The following is a 7064-nucleotide window of genomic DNA, read 5'->3' as shown; positions in this document are numbered from 1 at the left end:
GTTGAGGAAGCCGAAGCCCTCCCATCAACACCATTGGCACCACCATGCATTCATCTCCAGGATGTGCATGTCCCTGCCTGAGGCTGTAAACCAGGAGATGGTTTTGTTCTTGTCAATTTCCCCAACTCCTTCACCCTCGCTCCCAGAGCTCTGTAGTCACTGCCTATCTGCTCAGATAGATATGTAGATCAGAATCCTAGACAAAAACTCATCCTGAAGCCACAAGGAGTGGGGAAAGAAAAGAGAGGGTCCTGTAAGAGCACATGTTTCTGCAGCTATAATGGGAAGAAGCCTAGAGTCCTGAATACAAGTTGATACTACATAGTGTCCATGGAGTACCAGTTTCTCTCTACACCCATGAGGGGAGCAATTCCTACTGTTGGCCAGAGCGGGTGCTACTGTGCCATAGTTATGTACAGAAGCACTCTGAGGCAAACTGAAAATGTGACCAGTTAGACAAGGGGGGGGGACCCGACTGGCTCCAAGATCAGAGAAAAGTAGCAGTCCTCTTTTAAATAAAGAAATGGAGAGAAACTGGGAAGCATATCTTCCCCTAGACAGCAAGAGGATTAGGGATTGGGCAAGTCTCTGTGAGACAGAGGAAAGATACTGCCATAGAATACTCAGCAGAAGGTACGGAAAATAAAACCTCATTGTTTTTCTCGAAAACCCAGTTATTGCCTGTTTTTAACCAGGAAAGGAATCTTTTTTTACACATCAGGGAATAATGCAGTGTTATTTTTCTCCATAGAGGAGGAAATCTCTTCTTGTACTTGAGATCCTTAACTGCCAGCTTGCACTTATTCCTAATTAAGGGTCTACAATAACATTTGATTACACTTCTGTCTAGATACTTGTGTCTAGACAAGGGGGCTCAGATCCTTCCAGGGAACTGGCATATCTACTATTGAATGGTGCAGCTGCCCCTCATACTGGAGATTGTGCTCATATAGGGGGCTGGGGACTTCAGACTTGTGAAATCTCATCTTTGGCTCTCACCTGATGGCTCTTCAAAAAATGTGGCTCTATACCATGTTAATAGATTACAAAATCCTGCTTTTTCCTTTCCCTCAGTAGGCTTACTGAAAGGTTGACCCAGTGCCTCTGAAAGAAATGATCTCCATATTTTTCTTTCTTCAAATTTGATTCATGCCAGGGCTGGCTTGAAAGCGTATGATGTCATGCCATTAGCGACAGAACTAGTGCTGTGCTTGGCTGCCAGTCAGTGCCAGTTTGAGAAGGAGGGAAGCAGGGCAGGGAAGACAATCAAGTTGGCCAGGCACTCAGTGCAGCCATGTTCCTTAGTTGCAAAAAGATATATTCACTAAAACTGTGAAACAACATTGTGCCAACAGCAAACGGAGTCGTACTAACCTTTCCACAGTTTAAAGGGGGGGAAAAGGTCTTTCTGGCAAGTTTTGCAGAATTTGTTTTAAAAGAAGTAAAATATTTTGCAACAAAATCATCACTCAGAGGTGTGATTACTAGCGCTCTGCTATGCCTCTGCAGTCTACATAAAAAGATATTATTTTGACTGTAAAACTGGGAGGTGCACATTGCTCTCCTTTCACATGCAATCCATCAGACCATGAATTTGTCCTAGGAAAAAGAGAGACTCGGTGCTACCATTGCTCAGTTAAATCTGGAAACTGATGCAATGAAGAATGACATCAGGAACAAAATACAGTACATGAGTTGAAAAAACAAGCTAGAACTGTTCAGCTGAATATTTCTTATTTCACTAGAACTTTTAAGCTAGCCATCCCAGTGTCATCCAAACAACTAAACGTAATCACTGATCTTGTTAAACAAGCAAAACACTGGAGCTGAGAAAATCCGATTACTTAGGGAAATAGGAATGGTCACATGGCCAGATCAGCTTTTTATCATTGATGAATGGCCAGAAGATTGCCTCCTTTGGAAAGTGGACTTTGTGACTGTCATTAGCGCCTTTGTCATCTCAAGATTAGATACTGCAACATACGGCACTTGGGGCTACACCTTTAGCTTGTTGAGTTAAACCGTGATTCAAGGTCGATTTCTTACCTATCTTTTTCTCTCTAGCCCTCTCCTGCATCTACAGGGCTTCCTCACCCTCATCTCCCCCTCAGTGCTGCTGGGTGCAGCTCCAAGGGCTCTTTACCCCCTTCTGGCCCTTCCCAGGCCAGGTGCTGCGTAGGGGAAGGGAGAGAGGAGCAACCCCCAGTGATCACAGGAGGGGAGTGGGGAGAATGGGGTGGAGCTGCCCTGAGCTGCTGGACTCTTGCAGCTCCCTCTACCCTGCTCTTCTCACATTAGAATGGCTTGGGCTCTTGAGGGGAGAGTTCTGCTGCTTCCTGCAGCAGCTCCGATTGGCTGCTCTTCCATAGTGTTAGAGCAGTGCAGAAAGCAGCCAATCAGAGGTGGTTTTCTCTAGGCGGGGGTTGAATTTTACACAAGGGCTGGAGTGTCTCCTGTCATCACCAGCTGGGCTCCTGTCCTGGCTGAAATTACAAGAGTTGGCAACATTACGAGCTGAACTTTTTCATGCCATAGTTACAGTTCTTAAGCCAGAATCTGCTTTTTACACCAGTAGCGTCAAGCACACCCTGCCAGTTCAACCACCACAATAGGGGAGCTCACCAGATGACAGAGGAATAGGTTGGCTGGCCCTATTCCAGTCTCTCCTTCCTGTCTTGGACATTAGGAACACAGCTACGGAAAAGAGAGTGTGGCCAGGGAGCCATTACATCCAACTGAGTTCCAGCTGCTGCAATAGCCCCATAGGGCCACCGTCAGCAGGTGTAAGAAAGAGTAGCCCTGAGGTTATGCTATCATATGCCAGGAAGTTGGGGCCAACATGCACTGGCCCTAGGATAGGGGAGCCCCAAAGGCAGCTCAGTCAGACTGCTCAGTCTGGACCTTCCTTTTTATGGTAGTGTTTTGCAGACAAGAATATGTTTGCAACTAGAAAAACAAATATCTTTGTGAAATTCAATAATGAAACTTTCTTTATAATAAATAATGCTGAGCTTTATGCACTTTTCATCTGCAGATCTCAACATGCTTCACAGAGGAGGTCAAGATCGTTATCCCCATTTTACAGATTGGGAAAACTATGACAGAGGGAGAGAATGTGACTGTCCCAGGCTCACCCAGCAAACTGGCCCAAGGCTGAAAATTGTACAGAGGTCTTCTGAGCTCCATTCTAGTGCCCTGTTCATTAAGCAACAATGAATTACTGGCTTAAGAAAAATAAGAACCAGCCCAAACTTTTGCCTGAAACTCAAACAGAACGAGTTTCAAAAAGCTTTGACTAACACATTTACATATAGATACTAATTTCACTTCCCTGCACTTCTGAATTCTGACTGGGACCAGAAGTGTAAGTGCTAGAATGCTGCAGGAAGGGCTGTGTTCACAATAGCTCCAGCCTGACCAGAAGTGGGAAGGATTGGAAATCTGACAAGAGGCTGCAGTTTACAATACAGAGTAATTTTAACCCCATGTTAGCGCAATCAGGAGTTCTAGATGGTTTGGAGAAGCATCCAACTGTTTGGGCATTTACCTGAACTGGACTGTATCTTTCCCAACTTTTGTCTACCAGTTAGAACTGCCAACTTTTGTCAACTTTCTAAATGCACCAGACATGATCCTTACAGGTAGGGTGCATTGAGTCATCTCAGCATCCGGAGCTAGAGGGGCTAGAAACAAGGTGGTGATTTATTATTTATACTTTAATATACTGATGATCACAATTCCATTTGAGTTCCAGGCTTTGTAAGTTGGTCTGTGATGCACTGTGATAGTAGAGGTAAAAGGGGTAACTAAGTGGGTGGTTAGCCCTGGACAGGGACTGAACATATGCCTAAATTAGCGGGGTTGGAGGTAAGAATTTGAATTAGGGCATGAATGAATGAATGAACAAGGCTTGGAGGGTAAACATGGGGTGGTATCAGCAGGAAGAGTGGCGTATCTTGGCAACTTGATAATATAAACAATATTATTGTAACCTTTGTCACATCCTTCCACCTATTGCTCTCTCCTGCCCCAAACACATCCATTTGTTATTCTCACTTGTTTTGTCTTGTCTTCTACTGAGTTTGTGGAAATTGTCAAGACAATAGTATGCCTTTCTGATTGGTTTGTGAAGCCCCTAGCACACTTTTGGCTGGCCAGAAATAAATTTTGGGTGATTTCAGGAATATGCTGAAGTATATTGAAAACAATGAAAATTTGTTGTCTCAGGAGTCCTGCCATTTGTCAGCCCAAATCTAATTTACAGAACAAAGGTGGGGGCTATGGTTTTACTCTGGGCAGTTAAGGAATTACATTGTTAAATTGAATATTAACAAGAAAACAAACTTTTTATTCTGCAGAAACTGCTCTCTCTTCTGTAAGTGGCATAATGCCATCAGCAGCAAATCTGGAGAAACCATGGGCTAGGACAAATGTTCCTTCGATAGGGTCAATAGAATGAATGCAGGCAGGTCAGGGGTAGTTTTTACTTAATAAAAATAAGTTGTTCACAAGTAGAATGCATAGTCCCCTCTTCTGTAACGGAATCAACATTCTGCCTAGATGAAATGAGAAGCTGTAAAATGGTTACATGGGCTGCACAGGATGTTGTCCTTGCATTTGTTTCCCAAGCCAGTTCTAATCTGAATGTTGATGGGGATATAGTCTTTAACCTCGTTGTCAAGAACAGTAAGGATATGCAGACCGTAACCATGGGACATGGTTATACTATGATATCAACACCCTAGCAACTGAAACCGACAAACAGCAACTGGAGAGCACATTCTTTTATCATTTCATTGAATTATTTATTTGTTTCTAACACAGAGAATACTGCACACATTTACAGGGATTTTTTTCCCCAGTTTAAACAAGTCTCATTAGAATGCTTATAAAACAAACATTTCAGATATAGAGGGTAATTTGGTCTTGGAGTGTTGCCCTGTGCAGATGTCAGAGAACACAGGGCCTTATCTCCTTTGGATAAGGAATGATGTCAACAGTAGCTGTGCTAACAAAGGGGTCAATAATGACCAGTAAACATAACACAAACAATTGAATAACTGAAGAGTGGAGTGTTTTGTGGGAGGGGAGGCTGATGCTATCAGAACAGATTTCTCCGGTTTTTTGTTTGTTTTTTAAAAACTTCATTGCTTTTGTTGGGGAGAACACAAAAGAGTGGGAAAGGCTAAAAGATCAAGTTAGCTACAGATTTTATCATGGCAGAGAGATTTAATAATCTCATGTACACACTATATCACATACATTCCCAGATACCACTGAGGCTGAAGGCCTTACAAATAGTCCCTCACCTTATAAAGAAAGAGGTGTTGTATGTGCGGTCAGGACCAAGATGTGCTGATAGGACTGTGTCTGTGAAAGCTTGCATAGAGTGGCAGCTAGAAAGACAAATCACTGAGGAAAACACTAAGATCTCAGTAGGTTACAACCCGGATTCTAACAATAGTTCCCATTAATTTAGAAAAGCAATTCTGCCCTCACCCCCTGCTGTCTCATCAGCCAATTCTTCAAAAATTTCTAGGATTCCTCCACCTTGTATTTCCCAGCTCATTATTTCCTTTTCAGACTTTTAACAATTCATTCCTCTCTCTACTAGCTTCCATCTTCATGACTGTATCACAATATCCCAAGAGGCAGGTGAGCAAGTGGTTTATTTTACAAACAATGCCAGTAAGAATCTGGAGATCAGTAAAAAGGTGTTCAGAGAAGTCATCACTATTGTGCAATGCTATTTAGTGCCACAGTCCTGATGAAACAATCTTGAGGCCACTTGAACCTTGTACCCAGAACAGCAGCATTTGCCGTGCTGCTACCAACTCTTGTCATCAAGTCAGAGTGAAAGATTATGCCCTCATTCGTGGAATTTTCTTGTTAATTGGCTGAAGCCTTAAAGAAAAGTAAATCAATCATACTTGTCACCTACAGAAGTCATTAAACATCAGTATTTGCCAGCAATTGCCACATACTGGAACCTGAAATCCTGAAGACTCTCCCTATAGTAAGAGATAGCAGTGCTAAGTGCAGGCAAAGGTTAAATTTAATGGTTTTCATTGTATATAACCTGTTTACAATCTATCTCCAAATTTCTGAACAAACATTCAACCACACTTTTAGCTGTTGGCTATAAGTTGCAGTTTTCTTCTCCATCCCTTTTTCCAGCTCCTCCCAAAGTGATCTATTCTACTCTTCCAATACCTCTGCAGTTTTAATACTTGGGCAGCTTTACTTTTACTTTGTACAGGTACAGTACCACTGAAGAACATACAGTGAGATGTTTGTCTCTTTGTCAAGAGTTTTGAGAAGTAGCTAAAATGGGTAACCAATCTTTGCTTTGCAGTACCATTTCCGTCAGAGTGTAAAAGGGCCATAGGATTATTTCGTGTGCTTTTAAAGGTGTGTACGCTACAAACCCAAATATTTGGAGCAGATGATTGCATGATGTATTTACTTGAGATGTTGCCAAAAATTCCTTCAAGTGGCTAGCCCAGTTTCTCTTTTGTTGTTTTATCTAACTGCCTTCTAAAAGGTCTGAGTCAGAGTATACCATCAGGGAAGAATTTTAGGGGTTAGGCTGAAACACTAAAGGATTTGGGAAGGGAATGTTAAAAAAAGAAAAATCCATAATCCTGTTTCTGAAATATGTCCTCAATTTCTAACTGTTGAAGTAACTAGTCTTTTAAAAATAAAGATAATTAAGGCCTCACTTAAACCCGTTAGTCATTTCATGTATGACAATAGTCTCATTAAACTCAATGGGATTTCTCAACTGTGTGAAGATACTCATGTGCTTAATTGTCTGCAGGATTAGACCTAAGCAAATTGATGCCTGATTCAAGAAAGTATCCCAATGCAGGAAAGCACTGAAACTCACCTTTATCTTAAACTCAGACTTTAAAGTCCCTGTGACAGAATACATCCCTGTATTCATACCCTACACACTATTGTAATAATCTTTGTAGAAGGTTTGCCTTGTAAGGTATTTGAAAACTAATAATTTGCTGGTAGGTATTGTCCTGATAAAATAAGTGTGGCAAGATTGTATGTGA

This window comes from Emydura macquarii, unplaced genomic scaffold (genome assembly GCF_026122565.2).
Source record: "Emydura macquarii macquarii isolate MOO-44397 ecotype Brisbane River unplaced genomic scaffold, CSIRO-AGI_Emac_v2 contig_2948, whole genome shotgun sequence".
In the NCBI taxonomy this organism is placed as follows: domain Eukaryota; kingdom Metazoa; phylum Chordata; order Testudines; family Chelidae; genus Emydura; species Emydura macquarii.
The sequence above is the reverse complement of the archived record's forward strand: the minus strand, read 5'-3'. Positions refer to the sequence as shown.